The sequence below is a fragment of the Arachis hypogaea genome, chromosome 13 (assembly GCF_003086295.3).
Source record: "Arachis hypogaea cultivar Tifrunner chromosome 13, arahy.Tifrunner.gnm2.J5K5, whole genome shotgun sequence".
Classification (NCBI taxonomy): Eukaryota; Viridiplantae; Streptophyta; class Magnoliopsida; order Fabales; family Fabaceae; genus Arachis; species Arachis hypogaea.
This window is the reverse complement of record NC_092048.1, coordinates 143,260,232-143,273,283: the sequence shown is the minus strand read 5'-3', so window position 1 is coordinate 143,273,283 and position 13,052 is coordinate 143,260,232.

Here is a 13,052-nt window from a genome sequence, read left to right as displayed (position 1 = left end):
TGAATATAAAGAAAAAAAATTGACCTGATGATGATAAAGGTCGATTTTTATTTTGCTGAGTGAGAGATCAACAAAAAGAGCATCTAATTTTGATTGTGGCTTAGTAGGCATATAGCATGTCTGTAGTATCTAAGTGGGTGTTCAGCACCTCGAAGCATTATTAATTTGTGGGAATGAAATCATCAGTAGTGGAGCAATTAGGGAAAATGAAAGGGCAATTATATAACCTAAGTAGGGTAAAGAGAATTGAAGGGGTGCGACTCACTCGTCGTTCTGGGAATGAGCCAATTATTAGAGCACAATGCATCACTATCAATCCTCCTTTGTAGGAGGAAAATGAGGAATAAAGTTTGGGCTCCTCTAATTAATACTACATTCCACATAACCAAGCGCGAATTTTGATCAACTTCTATATATTATTATTACGTGCTTATTAGGATAAAGGTAAAATTTGACAATTCTATTAATTTAAGTCCCACTATGATATTAGGTATGAGTATTTATGAGTTGGGTTAGGCCGAATGAATTTAAGTCGAATTAGATTTGGTCTTAAGAAATCATCGGATCTAATTTTATTTAATTTAAAAGTAAATTAAAATAAATTGGATTAAAGTATATTGATTTGATATAAAATCAATATATATAAATTTATAAATTTTATATATTAAATTAATAAAATTTTATTTTAAAAAATTTAATAAATATTATATTAAAATTATTTATTTTAAAATAAAAATAATACGTATAATATAAAAAATATTAATTAAAATATAAAGTATAATATGACATTACTAATTTTATTCTAAAATATATATGTTTATTGTAAAAGACAATTTTAGATCTGATCGGATTGTTTGAAGCATAATTCGAATTCAATCTAAAAATAATACCGAATAAAAATGACAAATCCAAACCCAACAAAATATATCTCGAGTCCTGACCGAATTTTGTGCAGCGTCGAATTTCAGGTCAAGTTAGGTCTTGAACACACCTAAAATTAGGTATTTTAAAAAAATGTCTTTATAAGAGAACACAATATTATTAGACGTAAATTTTAGTACATTTATGCTTATAGTGGCTATGATGATTATGAAATATTGTTAAAAGAATTTTTTTTCACATACAAACGTTTTTTTCATACAAATCTTTATAAGTCATTTATGTTTATGCGCTTCATACCATTATTGCATGTTGTTCTTCTTCTTCGTGTTACTGCATGTTTTTATCATCGTCACCAACACCACCTCTTCCTCCTCCTCCTCTTCCTCTTTCTTTTTTCATTGGAATTTCTTTTTCTCCTTTCTTTTTTTCTTTCTCCTCCATCATCATTTATCTCGTTGTTGAAGATAATGAATAATTCAGGTTCAAATTGTCAATTGAACCAGAACGAAATTGATTATTATTTTAAATCCAATCAAATGGCTGATGTGTGGTTCAATTCAGAAGAAAAAATATAGCATTAGAGGAAACATTTTTATGTATTTGCAGCAAATTTAGGTGTAATACGAAGATATTTGGGTGTATTTTTATTCTGATAAGTTCTGCATAATTCAAAACTCTTCATCTTCCTCCTTCTCATCTTCTGTTGCTTTTGTTCTTATTCATCTTTTTTTGTTTTACCTTCTCAAGTTTATTCTTATTTTACTCTCTTAACAAGAATAAAAACAAAAAAATCAAACAAAGAAGAAGAAAAAATACATAATGCTTTAAAATTTTTTGGCAGAGGATGAACTTACATTCATTTAATTAAAAGAAAGAAAGAAAAAAGGAAAAAAGAAGAAAAAATGCAGTATTAGAGAAAATATTTTTCTGTATTTGCAGTGAATTTGGGTGTAACACAAAGATATTTGGGTGTATTTTTATTTTGATATATTCTGCATAATTCAAAACTCTTCCTCTTCTTCTTCCTCATTTTCTTCTGCTTCTTTTTTTTCATCATCATCATCATCACCATCGCCATCTTCTTCTTTTTTTCTTATTCATCTTTTCTTTTTTGTTTTACTTTCTCAAGTTTCTTCTTATTTTACTCTCTTAACAAGAATAAAAACAAAAAAAATAAACAAAGAAGAAGAAAAAATACATAATATTGCAAAATTACTTGGAAGATGATGAATTTATATTTATTTAACTAAAAGAAAGAAAGAAATAAGGAAAAAAAGAAGAAAAAAATACAACATTAGAGGAAATATTTTTCTGTATTTGCAGTAAATTTGGGTGTAACACGAAAATATTTGGTTGTAACACGAAGATATTTCGGTGTATTTTTATTTTGATAAGTTCTGTATAATTCAAAACTCTTCATCTTCCTCCTTTTCATCTTTTGCTGCTTCTTCTTTATCATCTTCTTTTTTCATATTCTCATAATTCTTTTTGGGAGGAAAAAATTAAACAAAAAAGAAAAATATATAATGTTGCAAAATCAATAGAAAGAGAATGAGGGAAAAAATGCAGCAACAATAACGGTAATAAAAAATGACGATGAAGATGAAACACGTGAAGAAAAAGGAGGAGAAACACAAAGAAGAAGGAGAATAAGAAAGAAGAGGAGGAGAAACGCAAAGCGCGCTATAGAAACCATTGAGTAGTGCACGTGTTGACACGTTCATATGAGTAAGCGTCTTTTTTGTTAAATTTAACTCAATTTATATGATTTATAAACCAAAATAATTTATATATGTAACACTTTTTTCGATTTGATTTATTAAACGGAGGTTGAATTTTCCATGGTAAGAATCGAGACAGCGCTTGTACAAAGTGTTCATCATGATGGGTATAACAAAGATCATAATCATAATGATAATGCTGTCAAATCAAAGGCTGCGAATTTTTCTTGGTTCCTCCAATTCCTTAGTTGATCCTACTATATTAGGAACAATTACATAGTTTCTAATTCTTGCCCATTAATACGATAATTGCTTGCATTTCATTTTGAGTATGCAACTTAATCAAAAAATATTTTTTTTAGAATTTTGTTATGTTTATTTTAATGATTCTCTCTATAAGAGCAAAAGTAACTGTTTTAACTTGCTTTTTAAAATGATTTTTTTTTTCAAAAGATAAATTAAATAGAGAGACGCATAAAGCGGTATAACGAATAGAAGAGTTTTAGCATATACAAGAAAAAAAAAAGAGAATATATAGGGAACCAATAAATTTAGTGTATAATGTGTATAATAAAAATAAAAATAAAAATAAAATTAATATTAAATAATAAATAAATAATCAATTTTTAATAATTATCAATTTAAAATTTAAAATAAATAAAAATTTGTAACAATAAACTCCAAAAATAGTTTCCTTTTCTCCTAATTGATGTGACTATCTTCTCGTCTAGTCTCTTTCTCTTTCATTGCTGTCGCACCGCCACAGATATCAGACCTCAATCATCACTCCCAGCACCCCGTCAATCATCGCGCTTACAGACTCTCCAGCCGTCGGCGAGCTTCCCCTTTCTTTATCTCTTCTCTGCGCCACCTTCTCGCGTCCGAGTCCTTCTCCTGTTTCTCGCCAAGCCCAAGACCTCTCCGAGCACAGGAGTCTTTGTGCCAACTCCTGCTTCAGCAATGCGCAGCCACCGCGAAGCCCTCTCTCCTCTTCTCCGAACCACCATTACCATAGCCTCACACTCCTTCTCACCTTGCAACTCATGCCGTTGCAGTCTCTACCAGCTACGACGAGATGACTTGTCTTTGCGCCCGATCTGGCTCCCACATGCGCCATACTCTCCGCCGGTAATACCTCAACGTCGGCTGCATGGTTGGCATCGGCATCTTCGTCACCACCAGACGCACCATTCATCTTTATGATGGTCCTGCCATTGTCCTCTCTTACGTAGTTGCAGGCCCTCTGCGCTCTTCTCTCTTATCTTGCGCTTGACTATCCTACACTTTAGTCTCTCTTTTTTTTATGCAGATATTCTTTACACTATGTCGGCGGATATTTATTTTTTATGTCTAATGCAGATGGTTATTTATGTAAGTATAGTTAAAATAATCTGAATGTTCAATGCAATAGATATGCGGATGGTTGTTTTAATGAGTATTTGGATGATTAGTTTATTTGATTTGGTTGAAGCATACAGACTTAACATTTTTAGTGGTGACCAGTATTATATGTAATAGGATAGTTATTTTAATTGGGGGAATTACGGCGCTGTTGGGGCTACTGGAAGGTAGTTGACGGCGCTGCTAGGGGTGCTAGAGGGTGTTTACAGCGCTGTTCGGACTGCTAAGGGGGTTAGACGCTGCTAGGGTTTGGTAGTGAGTAGGAGATGGTTTAAATTTGAAATTAGGGATAAAAGTTTTTTGTTACTAGAGTTTAGGGCGTATTTTTTTTAATCCACTGTGGACCAATAAACTAGCCCATTATACTCATTATCAAGATTTCTCATTGTCTCCCTAACGGAATTCCAAAAAATTATAGTAAAACAAGTTGGTGAAGGATTACCATGTGTTCATAACACGCAACGGAAGAAAAGAAAGTAATCCTTAAAGATCTATTTTGTGCTTAAACTTTATTCCAATAATATAATATATAGTAAATCAGATCTAAATACCTGTATGTACGCTAGTAAAAATCACTTTCTCCTTCGATGGTACGAAGGCGCTATGCATATCCACACCGAGACCAACCTTTTGCTGTCAACTATTTGACCAATGGATATCTGATCTAAATTGAGAACCTCTTTGAAACTCTTTGCACACCATAAAATTCTTCTCCAAGAATTAGGCTTACATACGTTTATGTGTGTAGAGGTAAAGGAATAAAACTCTTGTTATTCTCTCGTGACTTTTCTGTACTCCTGACGTACATATATATAGTATGAGATTTATTACTGATTTTAAATTTGATTCTCAATTCAAATTTAAATCATATCTTGAAATTCCAAATCTGAATCATTCAAATTTTATGAATCATATCATAACTCAATTTGAAAACAGAATCAGTTAGGATCTCATCCAAATTCAAAAATAAAATAACTAATTATTCTCAATTATCATACTATTATTATATTCTTGGTGCTAGCAAAGAATATAATAATATTCCATTTGAATTAATATAATTATTTATTTGATCAAATCAAAATAATAATTAAATAATTCTATAGCAAAGATTAGAACACTCGTTAGTGTGTGACCCCATAGGTTCAATACTAAGTGGGTAGTAAATTAGTCGTACTAAATTTACTAATCAAGGTTGACGTCTAGCAACACTCCTCAACGACCCGATAGTATGAAGTAACATATTTTTACTAAGAACCTTAGAAGAACAAAGTATAATTCCTTCCATCTTTCCAGCTCTTGGTTAACCCTTAGAGTATGGTTTAATTGTCAAATTCTAACTTGTTATCATTATTATAATTAATTGTGAATGACTTAAGAAACTCATTTCTTCATTTATTCAATCCCGTTGGCCAATGTTTTATTCATCTCATTCATTATAATCATAGAACTCAAACTCTTTACCGAGAGTTGACGGATTCCTTATTGACTAATCATTAATTTTACAAGTATTTAAATTATACCCAATATCCATTCAACTATGCGGTAATTATAACCATTATGAATTCTCAGAGTGAGCTAGTTAAATGGTCATATCCCTATATGCACCATCTATATATATAATTAATAAATGAGATCTATTAATCTTCATCCAATGAAGACCATTATATATATTGATCTTTTCGGATTATTAATGTCCTTTTAATAATTCTATGACCAAGAATAATTTAAATTAAATTATAAAAGATTTATCTCTCAATATTATGATCACTATCACAATGATAAATCTCTAAATTTAATCAAGAACCTTATTATATTAACATTTTAATATAATAACAATAACAAATTATTTGACACATGATTGATTGAATTGTGGTTATACTACTTATTCCCAACAATCTCTCATTTGTACGAGAGTCAATCATGATAGATTGAATCTTGAACATACTATTATCTCAATAGTTGGCACTTGAAACCCAATCATTTTCCTATGAAAGTAACTAAAGTCTTCGCAAAAAAGTTGAAAAGTTAAGGCACTTACGCAGTTTGGCTAAACTTTTTAAATAAGTTCTTTTGAAAAAGGAGCTTAAAATATAAGGACTTTTATTAATATTAACTTTTAAATAAGTTATTTTGAGTTTGGAAAGTTATTATAGAAGTCCTTATTTTAAAGTTGTGCATTAAATAGGAGTGATAAAATAGCTTTTGAAAATAGGAGAAGTCACATTTTTTAACTTCTTCAAAAGCTCTTAAATAACTTTTTAAAAAGTTAAAAGTTTATCTAAAAAATTGTACCAAACACATTAATGTAACTTTCTATAAGTCAAAAGTTGAAAAAAGTAGTTTTTTGGTGTTTCCCAAACGGACCCTTATAACTCTATCTTCTTGACATTATTATGGAACCTTCATTATTTAATTACCTTTTTCTCCTTTGGATAAAAACCAAACTGTAGTTGTTTTTAATGGTAATAGTAAAAAAATACTTGATCTATTGCTAATTATTTGGTGAGATTGGATTTCTGAGTTATATTTAAGTTGGTTTAGTCTGATGGAAAAAAATATTGTTATAAGATAAAAATTGTGCGATAAGTTAAATTGTCACTTTAATATTTTTTGCATTCTGTAAAAAAAAAGTAAACCGACAAATTTATGAGAATTCATATTTTGGACAGATTAATTTTTAAGGAAACAAAAAATACTAATAAAAAAATTCTGTAGACTAATAAGTCATTTAAATTCTAGTTTGTTGACTATTCTAAAAGATGTTATTAGTACTTTTTTTTTAGAGACTAATCTATTTTTGGTATAAATTGTTAGAAATTTATTTGTTATTTTACTAAAAAAAATACATTTAAAAAAATAAAAAAATAAAAAAACAGCTTCTCATCCTCTACGAGAAAACCACCCCTATATTTGTGGATTTTATCCAAAAGCCATTTTAGGGCAACACCTAAAGTCTTTCCAAATATAAATTTATAAGCCTTAGCTAGCTATCATATAGAGGTGTTCCCGAAACATCTTAGATTATACATACTTTTATGTGCCATGTATTTTACGGATCATTATTATTCACCTTTTGACAAACCTCCACGAAATTAAAAGCTAACACCTATATATATACTCCAATTGCGATTTTCTTTTTCAAAAAAGCATTTTAACTTTTAATGCAAGGTCGTTGTTAGTCGGGCAATCATTCTTGCCGGCCTGCTCCATATACCTTTCAATCTGAAAGATATTTGTCATATTAATTATAATTGATGACTTGATGATGGTTTTTAAAAAATAAACCAAAGTTCACTTTGTATTAATTAATTTATCATAAACTTTTAGAAATCAATAATTTTTAATAATTTTAATTAATATTTAATCAGTATAAATATTAAATTATTTTTAATAAATAAATTTATATAAATTATATAATTTTTATATATAAATTTTTATAAATATAAGTTATTATTAGTCAATATTAATTTAAAATAATAATATTTATTAGTCACGTAGGATACATGTTAATTTATATAAATAAGGAGTGTATTATGTTCACATGTATAGTGGTCTGAATTATTGACTTCCGTGACACGCATATATACACAAGGAAATAAATTTTTGCGGTTGATTTTTGGAAGTTAGAACACATATATACACAAGCTAATATAAGGAAATTAAAATTGAAAATAAATAAAATAAAAATCATGGAGAGAGTGTAACACATTGGAGCATGATGTTGAGAGACACATAATTGTACCTTAGAAAGATTCGTTTCATTTTCCATTGGGGAGGTGTAAGTTCTTTGGATGCATGAATATAAAGGGAAGTGAAGAGAATAGCATAGATTATTGACATGTATATATGTATTGGAATTTGGGGCCACATAAAGGAAGATAGTGAGAGGCATAATAAGACCCTGCCATGTGCAAGTGTGGTCCATGCACGAAGCTATTAATCTGAAATCTAGCTAGCATGGTTTCCCCACCTTATAGCTCGTCATCACCATTCGCCAAAATTGCAATCTCAGCTCCAAGAAAGTGAAAATGCAATTGCACCTTAGAGGGTTTATTTCTGGGGTCCCAGCTTAGTAGGATTTGATGGATGCACATAATAAACATAGCTTGCTTTTCTCAGGGGAATGCATGCCTCTTTAGTTTTCAACTTTTCATTGCTTTGCTTCATTAGCAATTTTATCTGCACATATGCATGTGATTTTTTACAATCACTATGGCCCTCCTACTCTGCAAATAAAAGTAAAAATTTCACTTTTCATTTTTTTTTTGGTTATGATGTCTGTTTTGAGCCTTTAAGCTAACTCACGTGACTTGAATCTTATGTTTTTATTGAAGAAATTAAATATTTTTAGATTGAGAGCTAAAATTTGATACTAGCCGTCCATGTTCAATTTTAAAAACAATAAGAGAGAAAAGAAATGAGTTCACTCAAGACTTTGGTTAAATTAATAGGATGAATTTTGTCTACTAATGTATAAAAAAGATATGTATCTAAATGTCTTGTAGTGTTTTTTTGGATATATTTTTTTATTTTATTTTTAACGAAGAATGCTTAATTGAATGTCTATGTAAATGTTCGCTTAATAAATAATAATAATACAGTATATATAATACAGTACCTGACTTTGATTGTACATGTTTGAATTTATTTCAAAATTGCAATTTGTGTGTCGGATTGGTGATTAAGAACTTTAGTTATCGATGCATTATTCTTTTTAGTAAGCTCTACTACTATAGTGACACCTTACTATATATATGCTTAATAGGCTTGTAAGTACACATATTTGTTTAAAATAAAGAATAAGATTTCGATGTACATGACATACTTTCACCATTGAATATACAACATGAAATTTGGATCTATGCATATAATCATTGTTATTCTATTTTTATACTTTTATTTATTTATTTTGGTAAAAAAGCTTTTTTTTCTTTTGGCACATATGCATTTGATTGTGTTTTTCTTTTAGGTATCAGTCATAGTATTGGAATTCTTTTTTATATTACAACACTCAGTGACACTACACATTTATGTACGAAATTCATATCCACAGCTGAATTCAACCACTCTAAAACATGGGTGTAGTCATTTTAGAAGCACCAGATATGTCATTAGTAGTTTAATACAAACCTCTATCCACGGTTATAGTATTAGGTTATGCGTTGGATGTTTCAATCTAGCTACAAGAATAGATTTCTTAATTTTTGGTCAACAATTTTGGAACAAAAGTGATATGGGTATGGGCTTTGGAAGAAACAGGGACAAGTCCAAGATATCTTCTTATGATTAACTTGGCCCGACAATCATGCTATTTGTATGTGGTAATTATTTGTTGGGTCATTGGCCCCTTTATCTACCAAAAACGAATTTTTGTTTTTAATAATAAGAATTGAATATGAATTTTAAGCTTGTAGAGTAGCCCAAGCTAAAGGTTTATTATATAGCTCACGTCGAAAAAAATAAACAGGTTTATTATATAGCTCAATAGTGATTAGCTTATAAACGTGGCGTTCGGAGTTGATTAAATTAAATTATCGACCAAAAAAAAAAATTGAATAGAAGAGATCAACAATTGAACATAATTTACGGAATAAAGACATGGTTATTTTTGTAATTTTGATATAGCCAAGTGAAAAAGCAAAGTTTAGAGAACCGAACTAATTATTGAACTATTTTAGTTTGGGTTTAACTATGATTCAATTAAAATAATTGAATTATAATAAAATAATATCTAAAATTAAAAATAAATACATAAAATATAAATTTTAAAAAATATATAAATTATAAATACAAAACTAATTAAAATTTTATAATTACATATAAATAAAATATAAGGATTAGAAAAAACAAATATCAAGGTATATGTATGTATAAAGTTTATGATATTATATATTATATATTATAGAATAAAAAAATAATGATAAAAATAATTATTAGTCTAATTATATTTTAATTCCTAAATTCTTTTTATTTGAATAAAGTGTATTATATATTATTTAATTTAGATTAACTATATTATATTAATATATATTAAGATAAGTTTAATTTATTATATAAAAATTAACAAAAATCTAATAATATCAATAAGAAAAAAACCTTTGCTTATTGGGCTTCTAAAAGACCTAGCCCTAAACCACTTTAACCCTAATAGTTAATATATTATAAAACTCTTTACCAAAAAAAAATTAATATATTATAATATTATATTACCTACTATGTTAAATTGGTAATTTGGGTAAACAACTTAAATATTTTTTTTTTGGAAAAAAAGGTTAATGTATAAAGATTTTTATTAATAGCAGTTTATAACTAAATAACTTGTTATAACTAACTATTAAAATAATAACAAACTATATAAAACTAAAATCATATAAAAAAATAAAACTAAAACTAAAATTTCATATCACACATAATACTAAACATAAATTTAATAATAAAAATAGAGTGATAAAATAATAAGAAAAAACTAAAAAAAATAAATAAAGTAGGTGATTCAAATAAAATATTATTTTAAAATAATAGTATAAGATCAATACTTTTAGCAGATATAACATTGAGTAAAAATGACAGTAAAAAACTAAAAAATCAGTATTTTTAATAAATGAAACTTGCGTAAAAATAATGATAAAGGATTAGTATTTCCAACAAAAATTGAAAATATTTTTACAGAATAAAAAATAAAAATAAATTTTTTTATTTTTAAATAAAATTTTAAAAAAATAATAAAAGAACTCATCAAACCAAACAAATTATAAATTAATTTTTTAAATTAAATTTTTTCGTATTGTGGCTTTTCATAATTCATAATTAAATAATCACTAATCAGTACATCCTATGATCCTATGTTCCTATCCAAGTGGAGTGTTTCTTCTTCACTTTTTCCTTTTTTCTATTTTGGTCAAGCCTCGTTGGAGTGTGTTCTTCAGTTCTTTCTCCCTTAGCTTCTTGGGCTAGCCTTTCATAGTCTAGTAGTGACCGAAAAAAAGTGAGCAGAAGGAGCGGAGGACGACGACGTCGACCTCCAGGAGCGACTGCGCGAGGAAGAACCAGAGAAGATGGAAGTGGAACTACTTATGGCCTCTGGAGTTCTGCACTTCTGCCACTTTGATGTGATGATACTGATGAAAAATTGCAGCACCAACATAACGAAGTTATTGTGAATTTGGATCTGATTTTCCCCTCCGCATACCCAAAACGACGTAGCTTAGGCGGTATTCCAAAAACCGACCGGTTTTCGATCTGGTCCAACCGACCGATTTTCAACCGGTTTTCAAGTTTGTCATCGGTTTTCTTGGCATCCGGTTTTTTCAGTAATTCGATTCGATAACTGGTTTTCAGAACCTTGGTGAAAAGTGATGTTGGCAGCCCCCAGGTTTGAAGGGTCGGATCCATCATATTGAAAACGATAATAATAATTTTGTTATATTCAGCGTTCATTACTTGATACACAGTTTGTCGTTTTAGGTTATCTTGTCTCTCTTCTCTCTTCCCCTCCATTTTTATCTGGATCCACAAGCCAAAGGTATTCACTTCAATATCCATTCCCCTCTCTCTCAATTGTCTCCGTCTTGATTCATAAGCTCTCTTGTTTTTTCTTTCATTTTAATTTTGCTGTCCTAACATATTCATTCATGAAAGATTTAATATTTTACCTGCAAATTTCACGTTTCCCGATCTGGTCCACTGCTATCCATATCCATTTGTTGTTGATCTGGATTGATTTGTTTGCTCGTTTGATAATTGCATGCTATCTATTTGTTAAAATCACGCAACGAAACTCATCTAATTTGTGAATTATGACATTATCCATCGTCAATACAAGTATAATTGTGTTAATCGTCACTAATTTGCGCATGTATTTATTTGTATAATAAAATATTGTACCTTGTTGGGCATGTTAAGTTGGACTCAGTGAGACACTTCTTTGCTCTGTTGAGGATGATATATGTTGAAAAGTATTTCAAAATAAGTTTTATTGCTATTGAGTTCCTAATTCTGAACAAAATTACTATTATTCTTTTTGCAGCCATGGGAGAAATGAATTGGATTCAGCGCAAGATCTTCCTCTACAATGTTACTTTTGGGCTTTATATGTTGGATTGGTGGGAACGCTGTACTTTCAGTATCCTCTATTGCAATCTCTTCTACATGGCTTTTACCTCTTCTTTTTTCAACTGATCTAAAACTCAAATCTTTTCTAGATATTTATGTGCGGGAAGTGTGTGTCTTTTATGCCAAGGAAAGATAAATGAAACCATATTGGAGATACTTTACCATTTTGGATCATTTTAATTTAGATAAAAAAAATTTTCTTTCCAAAAGTTATTTCAGAACATTATTCGACAAACAGCGCAAAGTTGAGTGCCTTGAATTCATGTGCAATCTTGTCTGTTGTGGTACTGCTTGTATATGTTCCTAAACTTTTCTAGATATTTTGCTGATTGTATTAATGTGGTTCGTGATAAGATATATTACTGAGTTCTTCAGGAGGTGAGTGCAATCCATTTCCTCTCTTCTAATATGTGTTTTAATTATTGTAAATTTACCTAGCATTGCCAGATAGTCTTTTATTAAAAATTTAGCAAGTTAGTATCCATTTTTCACATGTCTTTCGCCAAATTCGCAAGTAAATGTGGATTCTTTGTAAAGCAACCCCTGAAGCCCTTTTAATATAAAGTTACATTTAAAATGCTCTTCAAAATGATTTTATTGCTGAAGCTATACATAAACTGTTTCTGGTAACAATGCTAGCAGCCTTTTGCTACTTTCTTCAGTACTAGAAAAATTGCTCCTGCTCCACCAGTTTGACCAAATTGTGTAGTTACATTTTAATGGCAGGTATGTGTTCAAGCAGTATATGTAGATGGTGACTTGAGGATTCATATTAGTTGCATTTGGTGTAGCCAACTAGGGAAATAATCCTATAGCAGTTTGCTATGAACTGACTTTGGAGTTTCTTCAAGCTGTCAACAGAAGTTGCGCATCTCATGCCTGTTGTGCACCGTCGTTAATCTTATATTTTTGACATTTGCTTGCTTGTTAGATTGT